General features: G+C 55.5%; 1 long non-coding RNA gene across 1 annotated transcript; it reads left to right on the top strand.

The window, feature by feature from the left end:
• The first annotated feature begins 6,319 nt into the window (after nucleotides 1–6,319).
• LOC129404812 (uncharacterized) lies at nucleotides 6,320–16,901 on the top strand. Its single transcript, XR_008630137.1, has 3 exons — nucleotides 6,320–6,841; nucleotides 7,564–7,797; nucleotides 16,831–16,901. It is a non-coding gene; the product is annotated as an uncharacterized LOC129404812 (long non-coding RNA).
• The last annotated feature ends 4,013 nt before the right edge of the window (nucleotides 16,902–20,914 follow it).

The raw sequence follows: 20,914 nt of genomic DNA, 5'->3' as shown, positions 1-20,914 counted from the left end.
GGTAAGCCACACCCTCTTTTTAAGGGGAGTGTGTGTGGCTTTTGGGCCATGCCAGGATACCAGGTTACTCCTAGCAGTGCTCAGGGACCCAGTAGCACAGGCCACTCCCAGCAGTGCTCAGAGATCACTCTTGGTAGGCTTGGGAGACCCTGAGGGATGCTGGAGATCAAACCCAGGTAGGCTGCGTGTAAGACAAATAAATGCTCTACCCTCTGTACTATCTGTCTGGCCCCCTTTTTCTTTTTTTTTTTTTTTTCAGTTAAAGGCAGATGGAGAACCACCAAATTTCTTCCTGAAAACAAATTATTTTTTAATTATAGTTTGGGGGGGCTGGAGCGATGGCACAGCGAGTAGGGCATTTGCCTTGCACGTGGCCGACCTGGGTTCAATTCCTCCGTCCCTCTTGGAGAGCCCAGCAAGCTGCCAAGAGTATCCCATCTGCACGGCAGAGCCTGGCAAGCTACCCATGGCGTGTATTGATATGCCAATTACTGGTGCCCGCTCGAGCAAATCGATGAACAACAGGATGACAGTGCATAGTTTAGGGGACCAAAGCGATAGTATAGTGGGGAGAGCATTTGCTTTGCATGCTTTGAATGGCTTTGATTCTTGGCATTCCATAGGGTCCCCCAAGCACCACTAGGAGTGGTCTGTGCTACTGGACAAACCACTAGTAATTCCCTGGTGCAGAGCCAGGAGTAAGCCCTGAGCATTGCCGAATGTGGCCCCAAAACAAGCAAAAGCAAAACCAAAGAAAAATTCAGAGTTTAGGTAGTATGGTTACAATAGTGTTAAAGTTTACAGGGCTGGAGCGATAGTACAGCGGGTAGGGTGTTTGCCTTGCATGTGGCCGACCCGGGTTCGATTCCCAGCATCCCATAGGGTCCCCTGAGCACTGCCAGGAATAATTCCTTAGTGCAAAACCAGGAGTAACCCCTGTGCATTGCCGGGCGTGACCCCAAAAAGCAAAAAAAAAAATTTATAGTACTGAGGTCTGGAGAAATAGTAGGGTGGGTAGAGGGGCTTGCCTTGTACACTGCCAACCTGGTTCAGTCCCTGGCATTTTATATGATTCCTCTTGAACCCAGCCTGGAGTGATCCTTGAGCACAGAGCCAGGAGTAAGCCCTGAGTGCGGCGGGGTAGTTTCTGGTATTGATGTACCAAGTTGTTACATCTACACCAGCACCAGCGCCTGTGACCCTGCTATAGTGTCCGAACATAATTCCATAATTCCTGCTGAAGCTCCTTCCTCCACGCTCACACCCCATAAGCAAACAAGGGAAAGAAAAAGACAAACACATTCACAGACTTGTGTGTGTGTGTGTGTGTGTGTGTGTGCGTGTGTGTGTGTGTGTGTATGAGAGAGAGAGAGAGACACAGAGGGTAGGGCGTTTGCCTTGCATGCGGCCAACCCAGGTTTGATTCCTTGCCAGGCTCTCCAAGAGGGGCTCTCCAAGAGGGGCTCTCCAAGGCCCCTCTTGGAGAGCCTGGCAAGCTCCCAAGCGTATCCCGCCTGCACGGCAGAGCCTGGTAAACTACCCGTGGCCTATTCGATATGTCAAAAACAGTAACAAGTAACCGGTAACAAGTCTTACAATGGAGACATTACTGGTGCCCCTGGAGCAAATCGGTGAGCAACAGGACAGTGCTACAGTGCACTGCTTTTTTCTGGTAGTGCCAGTGGCCACTCGTTCCATTCCAGGTCACACATTCCAAGTTTTCCTTCTACACCAGACCAGCCACCTCCCTGGCCCTGGGCTGGCTTTTTTGGACATCATTTATATTCCACATATTCTTTTTTTTCTTTTTGGGTCACACCCAGCAATGCTTTTGGGTTTCTCCTGGCGGTGTTGGGTGGGGGGGATCCCCATGGAATTCTGGGAGTCGAACCCGGGTTGGCTGCGTGCGAGGCAAACGCCCTCCCCGCTGTACTATCACACTGGTCCTCTCCACATATTTTTCTTGTGAGCTTTTTTTCCTCCTCGTTTAACGAGGTCAGTTGTTGAATCCAAGTTCCCTGATTCTTTTCTTTTTGGAGGGGCGTGGCCCCTTCCAGTGGCGCTCAGGGACCACTCCTGGTGATGCTCAGGGGACCCTATGAGATACCCGTAGTGGAATCCAGGCATCTCTTCATCGCCTTCCTGATTTTGTGGTTGTTTGTTTTGTTTTTGGGCCACACCCAGCAATAGTCAGCGGTTTCTCCTGGCTCTGCAGGGGCTCAGAATCCCTCCTGGCGATGCTCAGTGGGCCAAATGGGATGCAAGGGATCAAACCCAGTTTGACCGTGTACAAGGTGGATGTTCTACCCTGCTGTGGCTGCAGGGACTGGAGTCTGCAAAGCTTTTGCTGCGGCGAGAGAGGAAAAGCTAAAGGTGTGGGCCAGAGAAGGAAGGGGACGGGACGGAGGGAAGAAGGCTGGACCATGCCTGAGTTCAGGCTCTTTGGCCAGAGGGTTGGGAAGCAGGGGGGTGAGGCCAGAGTCGGGTCATAGAGCTTTAGCACAGGCTGGGCTGAATTGGGGGGAGGGCATTCAGGAAGGACAGATGGGGGCTGCAGGGGTGTGGAGTGCAGGGGCGCGTGGGGGAGTGCAGTGGGTCCCAGACTGGTTCCTGGTGCTGGGAGCCAGCACTTGGCTTTGCCTGAGAGCTGGATGCTGCTGAAGGCACTTGAACAGAGAGACCATTCTCTCTCTCTCTCTCTCTCTCTCTCTCTCTCTCTCTCTCACTCTCGGTTTTTTTCTTTTTTGGCGACACCCGACAGTGCTCAGGGTTTACTCCTGGGTGATCTTTCCTGCCCAGGTTTGATGATTTTAAAACAAACCAGACCTAGCTTGGGACTGTAGCTCAGAGGTAGAGCTTCAATGAAGGGGCCCAGGGTTCAACCAGAGAGAGTACAGCAGGCAGGCCGCTAGCCTTGCATGTGGCCCACCTGGGTTCGATCCCTAACACCCCATATAGTCCCTCGAGCCTGACAGGAATGATCCCTGAGCACAGAGCCAGGAGTAAGCCCCTAAGCACAAGGTGTAGCCCTAAAACAAAACAAAAAAAAAGAAAAGGGAAAAAAAGCACTGGAACTTGATACCCTCCCCTGAGGCGGTCTGGAGCTGCTCCCTAGCACTCCTGGGCGTGGCCCTACCGCCCTTCCCCCATCAAAGCACCGCAGGCTCCTTCTGTGTGCTCCGTGGGTGTCCCTGTGTGTCTGCACGGGTGGGTGTTTCCGCGCGTGCAAACCCGTGCATGCATGCACAGCATCTGCAAGGGCAGAAGCACTTGGAGGTGCCAGTTTGCTCCGGTGACGTTGCCCCTGGTCTGCTGGGAGGGAGGGCGGGGGAGGGGAGAGGAGGGCCATGAGGGGAGCGGTCCTGTGCAGGGTGATCGCAGCCCCCAGGCTAGATGCCAGGAACACCTGCCTCCAGAGGAGAACAAATATCTCTAGGCATTGCCACAGTGTAGCAGGAAGAGGGAAAAAAAAAAAAAGCCCAAAGCATCGGTCCTCAAGGTCCCAGGATGGTGGGACGTCCAGCGGGCAGGCGAGGCTGGCCCTTTCCCCAGGCTTCCTTCTGGCGTCCTCGCCCTCTCACCCCGTCCTTCCGGTTCCGGCGGTCTGTCTCATCCTGCCAGTCCCTCCCAGAAAGAAGTAAAATGGGAACCCCCCCCCCCCATCCCCAGCACCTCTCCTCCTCCCCGTGGCTGTAACAGGATCCGGGCTGCCGCCCCGTACCTGGACCCCAGTTGGCCTCCGTGCTTAATTGGCCGGACAGGAACAAAACAAAAGCCGTTTGGAACCATCCCTGCCTCCCTGGCCCGTGCTTTGTGCTAACGGCCGGCGGCCTGCAGCTCGCTTGCGGCAGATAACCCGCCTGGGTGCTTCTTCCTATCTCGGGGTGCAGCTTGCCCAGGCTGTCCCCCCTCCCCCCCTGGCTGCTGGCCAGCTCGGGGACGGGGGCAGGGGGGAGCGAGAAAGCTTGGGGTGAAGCCCCTGGCTCGCCCCAGGTGAGGAGCCTGGGAGGTAGGAGTGGCTCTGCCGGCTGCAGGCTCCGGCCCCCGTGCTGTGCTCGCCTCCCCCGGGGCCGGGTGCGAGACACATCTGCATCGTGTTGATGAGCTCAGTGTGTCCACACGGGCGCAGAGCTGGCTTGTTTAGGCCTGTGCCGGCTTCCCTGCCGGGCTTCTGGACCACATTCCTCTCCGTGGGGCTTTCCTGGGCACTGCTGCATTAGCATTGCTGCTACATATACACATATATGATTTGGGGGGGGGTGTGTGTGCGGCTATGCCATCCCCGAGCTAGTGGCGGGGACCAACTCCCAGCCTCTAGAGGGCCCCCGGCCCTTTGAGCCTTTGCCCCCGCTGTACTGCTGGCAGGCCCTGGGCCCCACCCTTCCGCTGACCAGTGCCGTGCAGCCTTCCTGGTCTGCAGTCTTGGCCAGAAATCCGCCCCCCCCCCCCCCCACTCCCCTGCCCCTTCCCGGGGCGCCAAGCCACTCCCTGGCTGAGACGCTTTGTTGCCCGAGCCTGCTTTTAGAGATGCAAAGTGTGACCTGGACTGTTTGCCGGAGAGAGCTGAGTGGGGGAGGAGAGCTAATTCCGGGCTAGGAAGACTGGGGGGTGGGGTGGGGTGGGGGAGCTGAAGCGGCCCCCACCCCCTCCCAGATGAGCCTTTCAGCATTTGCAACCTTTTCTCCATCCGGCCTCCTTCTGAAAGCAAAGCCCAGGGTGCAGATTAGCTTTCCCTGGGAGCTCCTGCCGGTCTCTCCTCAGAGGCAGGGGAGGGTGCCATCCACGGTGCTTGCAAGTCTCTGTCCTTGCCAGCTGTGTGACCTTGGGCAGCTCACTTCACCTCTCTGGGCTGGGTTCCAGGTCTCCCAGAGTTCAGGCTGCCGGGCCCAGGCCTTGCCAGGGGCCCGTGGGAGGCCCGGGGGACACTTGTGTTTTGTGTCTGAGCTTATCAGCCACATTCCAGCGGCCGGGATCGGACCGTCGTCGTAGGCCTGCCCCGGCTTCCTCCGTAGCCCCCCGTCCCGCTCAGGATTCCATCTGCCACCATACCTTTGTCTCTGTCCCCTGTTATCCAGATAACCTCAGACCTGCCCGAATGCCACTAGCATTCCTCAGCCCGGGCCCAGCCGCGAGAAGAAGCCGGCGGCTTCCTGCTCTTTGCCCCAGAAAACGTTTCAAGTGATCAAGTGATCCGAGGGCGTTGGGGGCGGGGGGGGGGGGCGGTGAGGACACGGGCAGCTGCCTCGGAGCATTCTAAGGCGGGTTAAAATCTGCGCACCACACCGGGGCCGGGTTCATGCCCCCTCCAGCTGCCCCGCCCACAAAGCCTGTGCCCCCCCACCCCCCCAGAGTGCATCACCCAGAGGGGGGCAGCGTTACAGGGGTGGTGCTGGCTGGTCGGTGGCCAGAGGGAGGGAGAGCCCAATCTGATGGCCCCCACTCCCTCTTGGACACCCCCCCACGCCCTCTGGGGGAGCCCCTTCCTTCTCCGAGGCCCTGGCCTGAGTGCTGGACCTTCTCAGCACCCGGAGGTGCCCCTCCCTGCTCTCCAGCCCCTGCCACAACCCAAGCACCCACACCCCCACCCGCTCCCGGCTCCCGGAGCCCAGCCCCGCGGCAGGCCCTGTGGACCCCTGGCTGGCTCCTGTTTGTTTGTTCCCAGATTCCCAGCTTGGAAGAACTGAATCGCCCTGGCGGGGTGGGGCCTGACCTTTCTTCTCTGTGTGGGGGACCGGACACCCCGGCTGCCCCGAGTTCTAGGGGGACCAGGGGACAGGCATTGCCCGCTCCCTCTGGCTGTGCCACCTCTGGACTCCTGAAAAAAAGAAAAAAAAGGCCTCGGAAGAAAGGAGGGTCTTTATTTAGCTTGTTATTCCAATTTGCCACTTTTTTTTCTTTTGAAAATCTTGTTAATAAAGCACTTTGTCATTAAAATTAAAAATAAAACACCCCCTCCCCCCCACCAAAGAACCCAGGAAGCCGCTTTCAGAGCCGTCTGGGTGCAGCCCCGGCCAACAAAGGCGGTTTTTCGGGGAGGAAAGAGGGAAAAGACCGAATTCCCTGGCAATGGGTGGAATTATAAGCAGCTCTGCAAAACGAGTTAATATTTTACTGGAGAGCAGTGTCAGGGATGGGGGTGGGGGGGGCTGCCAAGTGTAGGTGTGTGTGTGTGTGCGTGCATGTGTGTGCGTGTGTGCATGTGTGTGTGCGTGTGTGTGAAATCGCTGTTCCATCTGCCTTCGGGGACGAAAAGAAGCCGTTCTCAGTGGAAATAAATTTCAGCAAGAAGCCTTCTAAAGCTCCTGGGATTTGCCTTGCCCACCCAGGGCCCCGTTTCTCCCCCCCCACCCCCCCACCTCTCCCGAGAGCGCAGAGACAGGGCAGGCTTGTGGCGGGCAGGGCCGGGCGGAGGGCGCAGGCCTTGAGTAATAATGGGGGTGCTTGTTCCCTCGCCCGGCTTGACATCGCTCTTTCTCCCTCCGGATTTAAATGGCTCCTCAGCCCGCGCGGCCCTGCCTGGCCTGGATCGGGGAGGTACACGCCTCCCCGGGAAGCAGAGGCGAGAGACAGCCGCGGCTCGGCGGGCGCTCCTGGCGCGCAGCATCTGCAGCTGGTATTTTTCCACGGGCCCGGCCCGCGCCGGGGCCTAGCGTCTCCCGGCCGGCCGGAGCCCGAGAGAGGGTTAACAGGCAGGAAGCTGAAGGCATCGCAGACTCCGACGGAAGTCAGATTTTTGTTTAACTGACTGGTTTAGCAGGCCTCGGCGTGGGGGAGGGCGCCGGGAAGGGAAGTCTAGCTTTGGGCCTGTGGCCTGCTAGGAGCGCCTGGGGCTGGCCTTGGGGTAAGGACGGAGAGAAGGTGGGGGGTGGGGTGGGGGGTGGGCTCTGGGCATCCTGGCAGGCTCGCAGGGGGACCCAGTGTGGTTTTCCTTGGAGGCCCCACCGAGCTGGGGGGAGGTGAGGGGGGTCGATTCCCGGCAGGGCCCCCTGGCCTGCTTGGAGAAAGAGTGAGCCGGCCTGACCACTGCCTCCCCTCCTCCCCCTCCCCCCCCCCCCCCCCCCCGCAGCCCAGCCCTCTGCGCCCCAGCCCTGCCCCTGGGGGTGGGGGGCGGGGTGCTGCGGGGTGGGGGCTCCCTCCAGCCCCGCAGAGGCCGCTCTGCCTGCTGCAGGCCCCTTTCCGTGGCCCCCCTGGGCTGCTTTCCCGGGGCTCCCCTCCCCTGGGTAAAGGGGGGGGCGGGGAGACAGAGGTGAGGGGTGGGGGAGCAACCATTCTGCTGGAGGGTTCTAGAAGGGGCCAGCCGTCCTGCTCCAACGCCGCGCCCCGTGTGGGCCCCGGGGAGGGTGAGTCCTTGCAGCTGCGGGGTGGGGGGGGCCCCAGCCACGCTCTTGCCAGGGCCCTGCGGGCCTCAGGCTGTGCGGGGGGCAGGTCAGGGCAGCTGCACGGGCCTGCCCGGGTCGGGAGGGCCAGGCAGGGGCCGGCAGGAGCGCGCGTGGGGGCCTCTGGCCCCGGTTTCCCGTGCTGCAAAAGGCCTAGCTGCAAAGGCCCGTCTTTCTCTGCGCACAGGATGGCTCTTGCTCGCCAGCGCCTCACAAAGATAATCGCTCAGGAAGTGTCTCCGCCAATCCCGGGCGGCCTTACAGTCGGATTCGCCGCGCCGGCCAATCGGGGATGAGCTCTTATTAGGCGGCCAGATCATCAAGCCGAAGTGCCAAACCCTTTTTCTGTGAGAACTAGGAGCCTGTCCTCCATGTTTTATAAGTATTGACATTACACAGTGTTAACAATGCATCCACAGAGGTAAGCTCGACTTTTTAACCATCTTTTCTCCCCCCTCCCTCTGAGACATCCGCGAGCAGAGGGAGCTGGCAGTGCCTGGCCGGGCCCCACGCGACCCCACAGCACTTAGCTTAACTTGGAACTGTTTAGACAGAATTCTTTTTTTTTTTTTTTTTTTTGCTTTCTTGGGTCACATGGCTAAGTAGCCATTAGCCATAGCTGGATTTTTTTTTTCCTCCCCCCCCTTGCAACCTGGCAAGGGCCTGGAACACCTTTTCCTCCACCAGGGACAGGGTGTTTCTGGAAATAGTTTGAAGCTAGATCCTGGTATGCCAAAAAAGCTGCTCTCGCTCTCTCTCTCTCTCCCTCTCTTTTCCCTTTTTTCCCCCCTTTCTCTGTCTCTCTGTCTCTGTCTCTCTCTCTAAGCAGTCCCCCACCCCCCCTGCACTATTGTCTTTCCTTTTGACACGTGCTGCTGGGGCAGGACATGAAGGTAAGCAAAAGCAGGCGCCTCTTCCAGGAGGGGTCATGGCAGAGAGCAGAGGAGGCAAGTTCTCCTGGCCCAGGCAGGCTGGACTCAGTTCTGCCCAGCCAGGCTGTGTATGTGTGTGCGTGTGGGGCCAGGAGCCTGTCCTTAGCAGAGAGCCAGGGCAGCGCCCAGCTCCTGGGGCCTAGATGGGTGGTGGCCGTGCCTCTCCACTCTTTTCTCTCCCTGCAGGGTGTCTGCACTGAAACTACATTGTTCAGCCTTTTTTTCCTGACTTTTGCTGGTGCAGAGGGTGCTTCTGCAAGCCAGCCTCTAGCAGCAAGCGCGTCTCCAAGTGTTTTCTAGGCTCTGGAGGAAGTTTTTGGAGTAGGGATGGGGCTGGTGGCGGGGCGGGTGTGTGTCTGGGGGGTGGGGTGGGGTGGGGGAGAGAGACTACATCCTGCAATAAATCGCCGAGGACTCCTTTGGAATCCCTCAGTTTTTTGACTCGTGCATGGTTTTCAATGAACTAATGTATCTCTTCTTGTTTGCAGTTGTTTCCTTTTTTTTTTTTTTAACATTGTAGCAGCCTCTGCCCGCCTGTGGGCTAGAGTGCAGAGGAAATAAAAATCCTATCTGTAAGAGCTCATGACAGCCTTCCCTCCCGAGTTGTGGGGTTGTGTTGTTGTGGTGTGTGTTTTTAATAATCCCATGTAACTGTTTTAAAAAAAAAATTTCCTTTTTGATCAAGTCCCAAATCTGCCAGCCTGTTCTCTCCTCTTAACTGTGGAAAAATGAGACGGTTGCTTGAACATTTGTTGGGTAAGTAAAGCAATCCATTTCCTCTGTGACCATGTGAAAGAGTTTGGTGAACATTTGGGGTCTGTTTCTAACAGGGTGGGGGGTCTTGGCTGAGCAGCAGTTTGGGGGGGGGGGCTCTTCATTAGCAGGCCGTAAGTAAGAGCTTTTAAAATAGTGTCTTGATTTTAGGTGGCTGTTTGAATCCAGTTTTTTTTTTTTTTCCCCTGATTAACCTGCAGCTAGGATTGGGGATTACACTTCCTGTTTATCCTCAGCCAGAGGAGAAATGTTCAGTTCGTTGTGGCTTGAGTGTGGAGCTTTAAATTGGGCTTCTTTGGATGTCAGAAGTCTGGGTAGCGGTCTTATTTGTGAAATGTGAAGTGCTTATGCTCAGAGGCTGAGAGCCTGGAACATTGAGTCAGGCAAGTGTTGGTGTGTTTGTGAGTGGAAGACAGGAGAGAGAGAGAGAGTGAGAGAGAAAGGGGAGAGAGGAGAGAGAGTGAGAGAAAGGAGGGGTGGAGCGGGGGCAGGCCTGGTGTCAGTACTGAATGTTTCAGGGTCTTGATCTGGGGTGCAAAATCCCATTCACCCCCAAATTCTGTTGGATTCAGGACTCGCCGGACAACGGGATTTGGCCTTTTTCCCAGCCAGGCCCACGGGTCTGTGTGTGCACTCGCCTTCACAGAGAATGGTTTATGCCTCACTTTTTTTTACTTCGGTGGTAAAGTCGATCCTTGTTTTAGTATCACCTCCAGAAGTTTCCCTGAGATTTTCCTACATAAATCCCCAGCCTGGAGACCAAGCCAGCGTGACCGCTGAAGCTGGAAAATAGGGCCCATCGCTGCCTTGGGCCAACTCTGTGTGACTTAGTCATCTTTCGGTGCGTGTCCAGTGACCCTGCCTTTGCACACCCCTTTGGGAAGAGACTCCCTTAAGAAGGGGAAAGAGACCAAATCCTAAGTGGTGGGGTGTGTGAGACAGACCAGTTTCTCTGGGGTGACAAGGCAGGCAGTCGACAACGACGAGGTTCCTGGCCTTAAAAGTGAGCAGCCTAGCTCCCTGCCCCACACAAGTTCAGACACTTTAGCTATTTTCTTTGTTCTTATCTCCAGGCTGTAAATGGAAATTACATATTGAGGTTCTTGTGGCCTCCCTAGAAGCAATATCTAATCACAAGACTCCTGGTTTGGAGCCTTCAACGTTTGCATAATGGTGTTTGTTGGGCGGGCAGGAACCTAAGGGCAAGGCGTTTGTCCTTTCAAAGCCTGCAGGAAAATGGCTCCCACGAGTTTGCACAGCCAAGATCGCTTTTCTGACGTGCATCGCTGGACCCCATCGGGCCCCCTTCCCCCCCTTGGCACTGTGGCCACAACCCGGGCATGAGTCTGTAAAAAGTTAATTGCTTCGCCGAGTTGCCTTTATTTTCCAGTTTCACTTCTTTTCCAGGGGTAAAACAAATGCCTGCATTGCAGCAGGCCTGGGTCCGGGCAGCTGGGCCGGCCCACGGAGCTGCCCAATGGGCTTCCAGGCTCCAGCCTGTGAACCAATAGCCTCGGAGGAAAGGTTACAGATTGACAATTACAGTGGCCAGCCTGCTGTGAACAGGGCCTTCTGGAAATTTCGACCATCTTTGTTCCTTTTAGTTCAAAAACAAAAACAAAAACAAAAGAGGTTCTGTCAGAGCTGAAGAAGCACCTCCATTCCAGCCCTAGGGATCTTCCACCCCATCCACCCCCTTTAAATTTTTATATCCAGGTACCGCATTTGTCCATTGCAGAGAGGGAGGCCCAGAACATGGGTCCAGCCTGGCACTGTTTTTCCTTCTGCCTCAGTTCCCGATAGGATGCACAGCTGCAAAGGCACAGACACTGGGGCTTTTGATTCGTGCCCCCCCCCCCCCACATCCTTCAGGATAGACTCACTTTCTGCTTTGGGGAATTAAAGTGGCATTCACAGGAGGGAGGAGGGGGCCCCTGCTTTTATTAGCTGCAGAAAATGGTCAGTGTCTTCCATCTGTAACTAGGAATTAATTATATATAATCACTCAGTAAACTTTTCTACAGAGTTTTTCTAATTGCAGGGCAGGAACAGCGGAGGCCTATTGGAGCCGAGTCCAGTTACTTTTATAATTAACAACTCAAAAGATTTGAGTCAGAAAGCAGGAGACAATGGGGGGCCTCTTGGATTATAAATTAGGGATGCAAACAATACCCACCCCCCCTTTCTTGTAGCCCCTTTCTTTGGAAACAAAACAGTCCCCCTTTTCCCCCTGGCAGCAGGGGTGGGGGTGGGGGGGAAGCTCAGGTCTTCCTTTAGGAAGGGGTGTGTATCTGTGTGACTGTACAAAGAAAAAAAAAAGGTGGGGGGGTGGGGGTGACAGTGACCCAGAACACACGCGTGGCAGAGGTAGGCTTTTCCAAAGTCCAGCCACTTCAGAGGTGCCATCTCTTTGTTTGTTCCCACTGCCCCCGCAGCAGAGGCAAGAAAACACGCGTCAGCTGCCAGTCCTAGACCTGGCTGACTTTGCCCTGTGCAGAATTGCACAGCGCCCAGAAGCCCTGAGGAGCCCGCCCTGCCCTCCTCTCCTCCTGGGCCAAGCCCTGGAACCAACCATTCACCCAACTCAGGTTGCCGCTTTGCCCTTCCCCCTCCTCCTGCCGCCCAGATAAACAAGCAGGCGGGAGCCATTTCGGCGCTGCATGCAGCGAGCTGCCCTGTCAGGCCGGCCGCCCCCTTCTCATCCAGATTCCCCCCGACCTAGGGCCGGCCGGGCTCCAGCCACCCCGTCCGTCCGTCCGTCCGTCCTGGCGCTGGCACGGCCGTGGTGGGCACCGTGCCCGCCTTTCTCCCTTGGAGCTCAGAGGCAGGCAGTCACCTTGAAACTCCCCACGCACGCAGGGCACCAGGAGAGTTGCGAGGCCAACCCTCAGCCCCGGAACAGTCAATTACATTAGCCACTAGGAGGCTATTAGTTCGGCCTCTGCAAGCCGGTTTTTGCAAAATCCATTGTTAATTTTCAGGGCTCTGTTGGGGGTGGACAAAAACCTAATTTGTGAGTATCCTGTGCCTTGGCTAAGGGAATGTTGGACTGTTGTTTCTCCTCTGCAGCGGGGCTGGTCTTGCCTGGATATTAACCATCTTAGGACCGGCTGGGTATTTGGTGGCCGTTTTTTCAGAAACGCCCCCCTTCCCCCCTTTTATTTGTTGCGTTTTTTTCCCCCTGGGCCTCAGTCTGGGGCATGGCCCCTGACTTGGCCCTCCAGGTGCCTCTGGTCCTTGCCTCTGGTCCTTGAAGCACTTTCCTTTCCCCCTAGCTCCTTCTGGGACGGATGCAGAGCCCCGTTCCCAGAGACCCAGGAGGAGAGGGGGTTGGTGTTCCTTCCTCCCTTCCCCAGCCTGCTCCCCTGAACGTTTTCCTCTTTGCGCTGACACCTGTCTGTCTGCAGGGCACATGATTCCTAACCTTTCCCCCCCTCCCTGATTCCAGGGCCGGGGTGAGGGGGGGGGCCTGGCTCTTCCTTCGTCTGGGTCCAGGAGCATCTAAACGGGAAGGCTTTTCCTCAGGAACTTGTGACTTCACAAACTCCCCCTGTCATTGCAGACTTTTTTTTTTTTCTCCCTCCTTCTCCCTCTCTCCCAAGCTCCTAAACAGTTGGGTTGTTGGTATCCTTTGGTTGAGCTTCTCCTGGTTCTGAGATTGAGCTTAGGTGTTTTTGAAACTGGCAGGGGCTGCCTAGATCAGAACTTCAGCTATTGAACAAACTGCTACCATTTTAGCTTCAATACAGGAATGAGGCAGTGGTTGCCAGACGCCATTTTAAGAATCCTGCATAAATAGCTTAGCTACCGATGACTCTGCCTGTTATAGGTGAGTGCTTATATAAAGCTACCCTGCTAACCATTCCCTCCCCCCAGTGTTTTAAAAAAAAATTTAATTGCAGATTTAGGGTAGCATGTGCTTTTTTTTTTAAAAAAAAGAAAAAAATATCTATAATTTTTGGATGTTCACTATTTTGTCATCTAGAGGAGGAAGAGGTTGTGTCTTGGGGATTGAGTGTTTCTTGCAGCCTGGACCAGTTTTGGTATTTTGAATGAGAAGTAAAAAAAGCTGGAAGGAAAAGTCCTTTCAAATAATGCATGCTTCTTGAATTGCTGTGTGTTAAGCCTCATCTGTATAACCAGAGTCTTCTGCATGCTGGTTATTTATTCTAGATGGATTGGATATTCTTGGTTAAAAGTCCAAGAGTAGTTAGGGGCACTTGGGGAAAAGAAATCTCTGGACATTGTGTAGCCAGGCGTTTGCCTGTCAAAACTAGATGTTTGTTTGTTTTTCTCTCTCTTGGAAGGGTGGAGGGGATGGGGTTCCTGGGAATTACCGACTGGCCTGGAGTTCTCAGAATTAATCAGGAAGCTGAAAACGTGGTGGATTTGCAGCACCTCACCCGCAACTTTTAATTGTTCTTTTTTCAGTGCATGAGGTTAGAAAGGAAGCATAGGTTTTCTGGCGTTGCCATGGGGGGGGGGATCTTTTCTTTTCTGGAATGGGATGACGCTGTGGGTTTTATTTGCAGGCACTGTGAGTGCTCTTCTTTAATTGCCTGAAATGTATCATTTTGTGAAATTCAGAGGCAAGGGACTTGGGCTGTAAAGTGAGTGCAGAGGGAGATGGAAGCATAGAATGTATAACATAAAGTAGTGGCGGGCTGTTTTCCTTGGAGGCTGTTACTTGGGTTTTCAGCTCATTTCTACTTATTTCTTTGGGTGGGAGAGAGTCTCCCCAGTAGACCCCCCCCAAAAAAAAACCAAGTAGTAATGGTCAGTTTGAAACCTGGGCTGGCTTTTTCATTGTTGCTGATTTAAATAATCGGGGTTTCTGGAGGCAAGCAGATAAGGAAGATGCTTCTGTCGCCTAAGACTTTAATGTGTTAATGACAGGAGTTTAGAGTCTTTGCTCCAGCTGCCTGTTCCGTGTAATCAGTATTTTTTTTTTTTAACTTGGTTTTTCCTCCAAATGACTGCACACTTCTGAACCTAAAATGACCACAATCCGTGGGGCATTCAGACAGGTACAAATCTTTTCTCACCACCACTTTTGATGTAATATTCATAGTTTTCTCTCCCTGAGAACATACTGGTACTTTACGCAAAGGGTGGGGGGGGGGAAGAAGCTTGAGATTAGTGGTGTAGAAAAAAGGAAGTCCCTTTAGATGTGGCTGTTCAAAATGACTAATTTTGCATTCTGGTCTTTGCTTTTGTAAATGAAGTCTCTCCCCCTCTCCTTTTCATGCACAGACTCTGCAATTTCCTTTAGTTCAGATACAAGCTATTTTGTGTGTCTGCGCGTTCCTGAGGTCCCTTTGAGAGCATGGCTTGTTGATCTGTGAAAAGGTGGTTTTCTGAAATTGTGCCTGGAAGTCCTTGGCAAAAGCTGGGGTGTTACGGCTCAAGTTCGGTGATTATGGTGCTCACTCGTAATACTTAGGAAGATAAAAACAGCTTAACTCGCCCACCCCCACCCCCTTCCCGCTCCAGGATTGATGATCTCAAAACTTCGCAGCAAATGCCACCCTGGAACTAACGACTTTGCATTTTCTTAGCTTCTCAGCTGCATTCCTGCCTGCCTGCTGTTGTGTTCAGCCTCTCTCCTCGGTCACAAGGCAAAATAATTGTTCTGGTGAAGGTAGCTTTCCTTCCTGGCCCATCCACCTTTGAATCTTGTTATCACTGCAGAAATCCTTCCAGTGGGTTTTGCGGGGGGCGGGGGGAGGGGGCTCTGTCAGGCACGTTTGTTCTTTCATCGCCCACGCTTGGGTCAGCTCCCAGATGAGCGTTTCCCCCGTCTTTCCAAAAACGGGATCCCTTCTGAGAAATGGGTTTTTTTTTCACATACCTCATGCTAGCGAGGGAAGCAACCTTCAAGACTCGAGTTTGTTGAAGTTCTCCCACCTCGGAGGGTCTGGAATGGGGGGGGGGGGAGCTTTGGCGGAAACAATCACCCCCAGCAGGAGCCATCCGCAGTACCCATTTGGACACGCTGTGTGAGTTGTGCGAGAGAATTTGCCTGCTTGGGACTGTTTTGCCTCTTAAGTCAGAGTGAAAAGTATTAGCGCTAATATCACCTTCAACAAATCACCGTTGTATTATTGCATGTTAGCGGCGTGTTTAAATTTAACAGGCTGCTTTTCTTCTGATGAAAACCATTTGTGACATGTTTCTTGGGCGATTTGTGTCACCGCTTTCTCTACAGATACAGCGTAAATGAAATTGTTAGCCCGGCTCGGTATCAGAGACCCGGGTGTGTTAATATTCTATTTAAAACCAAACTACCTTTCTCCTCTCTGCTGGGACTAGTTAAATTGGAGATCTCCAGGTTATTCTAATTTAATTCTGAGCTATAATCTTCTTTCTTTCTTTCTTTTTTTTTTTTATCCACCTCCCATCCTTAATCCTCTGGCCTCACCAAACGTGAACCTCTTCTTAACACCTCTCCTGAGGGCTCAGGCCTTTTCTGGACTTGGCTTTTGTCTTGTCACGTCCCAGGCCACGGAACGCAGAGGGACATTCTAACCCTTCCACACTGACCCGGCCTTCTTCCTGTCCTGGCTTTTGAGTCTTCAAAATGGAACATTCCAGCCCTCTAGCCATGGGTGATGAACCCATTTCTTTCGTGGACCCCCGCAGTCCCGTGGGATTGCTTCTGATGGCCCCGCTGTAGATTCTTTGCCATTTTCTTGTCATCAAATGTCTGGAAAGTTCCAGCAGCTCCAACGTTTTACAACTCCAAAAGCAGAACTCACTGACCTGGCTTGGGAAGGGCGTGTCTGTGTGTATGTGGGGGGGTGGGGCAGGGAGGGGAGCCTGGACACTTCCCCCCCCCCCAGTTCCAGCAGCGAGGGAGAGAGAAGATTCTAGTGGCCCACCTTGGACAGGGAGGGTCACTTCCCTCGCTTTTCCGCCCCGCCCCCTCCTCTGTCTTCTAAGTAATCCTCATTCCACTTTGGTGGTGGGGGATAATTAGTCACAGCTCAGGAGACCTCTGAATGCCTTCTCTGAGCCAGCCCTGCCGAGAGGACACGAGTAAGGCCGGGGGCTGGAGACCCCCCAGCCTGATTCCTGGGATATTAAATACTGCTTGTGGGAACGTTTTTTTTTCTTCCCCGAGACCAGGCCTTTTGCTCCTAGGCCCGGACACAATTTCCTACTTTGTAACTTAACCTCTATGTATTTTTTTTTCACATCCTGGCTTTTAACTGGGAGGTAGAAGGAATGGTCCCGGCCATCCTGCCCCCCCAAGCCTGGGGGAGGGGGCACCCCCACCTCTAACCTGGTGGCCTTTGAATTGGGGGGTGACCAAGAGAAACTTGTTTACTTGCGGGCTCCGGCTCCGCGCTGGTTCCTTGGCCCACAGGGCTAGATGGTAATTGTGTGTCTAAAAAAAAAAAGCACTTGAAAAAAAAATTTTTTTTCCCTCCATAGCATTAACAGCTAGAATAGCAATTTGACTTAAAACAAGAACCAACCTCGTGTTTTTATAAAAGAAAAGAAAACAAAAAAAAACTTCTTTAGGAGTCTTGACGGCCACCACTTCAAACGCTGGCTTTCCTGGTCTCTTGCCTCCTCCACTGCTGCTGAAGGAAGGGGTGGGGCAGGCTGGGCTGGTCTTCAAGGTGGGTTTGAAGGTGGGTTTGTCGCAGGATCGCTGAAAGGCAGCCCCCCACGCCCCCCCACCGGGGCGAGGCCTGCTCCTCAAGTCACCCTAAACATAAACTTGGTTTGCTCTGTTTCAGCTTGGCTGAAGAGGAAATAAAAACAGAACAGGAGGTGGGAGAGGGCATGGACATCTCCACTCGCTCCAAAGGTGAGTAAAAAAATCTCCTTTTCTCCGTTGCAGAGCAGAGGAAGAGAGAGCAGTCTCTCCCTGCTGCGAGGCCGGGGGTGGGGGGGTGCCATGCCCGCCGGCTGCGGCCTCCCCCCTCCCGCGTCTGGGCATATTGATCTGCATCTCCTTCTGCCATTGTTTTGCTCTGGTAACTACTGGGGGGTGTCAACCTATTGAGGACTGTGCCCCCCCCAAAAAAAAAACTGTGTGGAGGGGTGGGGTGAGGATACTGCTTCTGCTCTTTTTTTTTGCTTTTTGGGTCACACCCGGCGATGCACAGGGGTGACTCCTGGCTCTGCACTCGGGAATTACTCCTGGCGGTGCTCGGGGGACCCTATGGGATGCTGGGAATCAAACCCGGGTTGGCCGCGTGCAAGGCAAACGCCCTACCCGCTGTGCTGTCGCTCCGACCCCATGTGGAGCCTTTTTCAGAGTTGTCTGACACTTCAGGGTTGTGCTCAGGTGTGTGTGTCCTTTCAATAGCCCCTCCCTCCCTCCCTCAGCTCCTGCTCCAGTGCTCGGCCTGGTGAGAGGCTGCCCGGAGCAAGCTCCCCCAGGCCAGCGCCCTGCAGGCTCGGTGACAGCGTGCTTGGCAGTTGCTTTGGACCCACAGGGGCCTGCAGGACAGGGTGGGGCCTGTGGGGCTCGAGAGGTAGGGACGCCTCCTGTCCCTTCGTCTGTTCTTTGTCAGAGGGGGCCCGGGCCTGGGTACGGAGGGTACCGCCTCAGTGGGCGTCTTGTGCATGGGTCGCGTGCTGCCCAGTGACATCAGGCCATGCGTGAGTCCTTGACTGCCCCCGACGGAGACGGTGGTGCTCCCGGTGTGCATCGGGGGGGATTGAAGTCCCATCCCCTTGAAAAGGCAGCATGGTGGGACCGAGCCCAGCTCTGCCTCCAGGGTCCCGGGGCTGCCTCCGGGGGCCTGCGAGTTTCCAGGGCTGCAGTAAGAAGTGGAAGGTCTGGTGAGACCCCTCAGAGGGCGCGTCACTGGTCTGGTTTTGGTGGGGGAGGGGCCCACGCCCACCCTATGGTGCTGGGGTTCCTCCTGGCTCTGCACTCGGGGATCGCTCCAGGCGGTGCTTGCAGGACCGCAGGGGATGCCGGGGATCGAACCTGGGTCGGCCGCATGCAAGGCAAACGCCGTAGCTGCTTGTGCTGCCGCTGTGACCCTGTCTCCAGTTCTAATTATTATTATTATTATTATTATTTTTGCTTTTTGGGTCACACCCGGCGATGCACAGGGGTTACTCCTGGCTCTGCACTCAGGAATTAGCCCTGGTGGTGCTCAGGGGACCATATGGGATGCTGGGATTCGAACCCGGGTTGGCCGCGTGCAAGCAAACGCCCTACCCGCTGTGCTATCGCTCCAGCCCCCTTGTCTCCAGTTCTAAGTGAACCCTCCCATGTCACGCGGCGGCCTTCTCCCCACCCCGGTAACCCTCCACTCCGTAGGGGGAACATTGCTGCCGTTTCCTTACTGTTTGGGAACATTGGGTGGTTCATTTTTGGGTTGTTTGGGCGTCACCTGGTGCCCCTGGGCTGCTCCTCACTCCGTGCTCGAGTCTCTCCCGGCTCTGCCAGGGATTGAATCCAGCCCGTGGAGCTTGTAGCAGCCTTTGGAGCACAATTTTTATTTATTATTTCAATTCATTTAATTTCACTCTATGGGGGATGTGCAGGTGGCTCCTGGCTCTGGGCTTATTAGGGACCCCTCCTGGCTGGCCCTGGGGGCCCTGGGGTGGCGGCCATGAGCCAGTGGGCTCCATGCGAGGTGAGCTCCCTCCCTGCTGCCCTGGCGCCTGCCCCCTGGACTCCAGGACCAGTCCTACCTTCAGTGACCTACGTGTGGAGAACTCGGGTACTTCTCTGCGCATGTGGGGTCACATGTGGAAGGTCACTGGCCCTGGCATTCCCGAGGGGTCAAGGTCACGTAGGAGGTGCTTCCTAGCCCCATTTCTGGCTCTATGTCAGGGGTCCTGAGGTTTTACACTCAGGGATCACTCCCGGTGGTGCTGAGGGGACCCTATGGGATGATGGGGATCGAACCCTGGTCGGCAGCGTGTCAGGCAAGTGCCCTCCCCGCCCGTGATACTGTCCCTCTGACCATCCAGCTCCTTGTCTGATGGTTCTTCTTCCTGGAAAATGGCTTTTCCCTCCTCAGGCCATAGACCTGGGTTTCTCAGCCCTTCTCCAACCCTGATTCCTTCCCGGGACTTCTCTGTCCTGCCCGGGGGGTGGGCTGCCCCTCCATTTACTTTATTTCTTTCCTTCCTTCCCTCCTTCCCTCCCTCCCTCCCGCCCTTCCTTCCTTCCTTCCTTCCTTCCTTCCTTCCTTCCTTCCTTCCTTCCTTCCTTCCTTCCCTCCCTCCCTCTCTCCCTCCCTCCCTCCCTCATACCCGGTGATGCTCAGGGGTCACTCCTGGCTCTGCTCTCAGGAATTACCCCTGGCAGTGCTCAGGGGACCCTATGGGATGCTGGGAATCGAACCCGGGTCTCTGCGTGCCAGGCAAACGCCCTCCCCTCCCCGCTGTGCTATTGCTCCAGCCCCCATTTACTCCATTTTCACCTGTTCTCCCTCCGGACTATCACAGGGGGAGCCCAGTGGTCCCAGTTGGAGCCATCCTAGCCCCTCTGTCCATACTCAAGGTGGGATGGCACGGCGGGTTGACGGACGAACCCCAGCTGCCTGATCTGGCCATTCTGGCTCAGTTTCCCCTTACGTCGTGGTGGAGGTGGAGGGTGATGAGGTAAATGAGGTTTGCAGGCCTCGTGGGGCCAGGGTGGGAAGGGGGAGCTAGGATTGAGCCCGGGGGTGGGGGGTGGCCACAGGACAGGTGCTTCCAGAAGCCAGTGGGTGGGTGCCAGCTGGCCAGGTGCTGCTGCTGCGTCCCGGGACACTTAAGCCTTGAGGGCACGGGCAATGCAGGGCAGCTGGTTGCTGTGCCACTGCAGTGACCCCCTGTGGGTGCTGCCCAGGGCCGTGCTACTCAGGACCCCTCTGACACGGGGGGGGGGTGTCCTATCTTTGGGAATGACACGGGGGGGGGTTGGGGCACTGTGGGTGTCCCTGAGCACAAGGCTTTGGGGAGACCAGGACGACCTCTGCAGCTTTCCTTTCTTTTTGTTTATTTATTTATTTATTTATTTATTTATTTATTTATTTATTTATTTATTGCCTTTTTGAGTCACACCTGACTTTGATGCACAGGGGTGACTCCTGGCTCTGCACTCGGGAATTATCCCTGGCGATGCTCAAGGGGACCCTATGGGATGCTGGGAATCGAACCCGGGTTGGCCTCGTGCAAGGCAAACGCCCTCCCCGCTGTGCTATCGCTCCAGCTCCCCGTAGCTTTCCTTTCTATTCTGGGGCACATCCGCTGCTGCTCAGCGCTGACTCCTGCCTCTGCACCCGAGGGTCATGCCGTGGGGTGCTGGGGATCGAACTGGGTCGGCTGCAGGCAAGGCTCGCACCTTCCTTACCTGCTGGCCCAGCAGTTCTGTCTGCGGGGACTGAGCCATCCTCGGAGGGCCGGGGGACACGCATGCAGAGCAGTGGGCGGCTGCCTCTGGCTTTCCCCGAGGCGAGGGTGTTCCAGAGCCTGCAGCTCTGATGCTAAGGTCGGGTGCTCCCCGTCGGTGCACAGTGCTCGGCGCCCGGGGTCTGACTTCCCACACCGGCCTCACCCCTGCGCCATATTACAAACCAGGAGCCAACTTCCTTATGGGGGGGACTTTGGGAATACCTCCCTGCTGATCGATCCCCTCCGGGTCGGGGAGGTGGGCTGTGGACCGTGGGAGCCGGCCCTGAGTGCCTTGAACAGGAAGGGAGCACTGGGAGGCGGGCAGCAGCGGCCTCCTGGCGCTGAGCGGAAGGGCCAGGGCAGCGGGTGCGGGGCCTTGTGGGGAGCCAGAGGGCAGAGCTCAGCTGAGCTGACGTGTGTCTGTCTGCCCTCGGGCCAGAGCGGGGCTGCCGTCTGGGCATGGCCCCAGGT

This window comes from Sorex araneus, chromosome 5 (genome assembly GCF_027595985.1).
Source record: "Sorex araneus isolate mSorAra2 chromosome 5, mSorAra2.pri, whole genome shotgun sequence".
Taxonomy (NCBI): domain Eukaryota; kingdom Metazoa; phylum Chordata; class Mammalia; order Eulipotyphla; family Soricidae; genus Sorex; species Sorex araneus.
The sequence above is the reverse complement of the archived record's forward strand: the minus strand, read 5'-3'. Positions and strand labels throughout refer to the sequence as shown.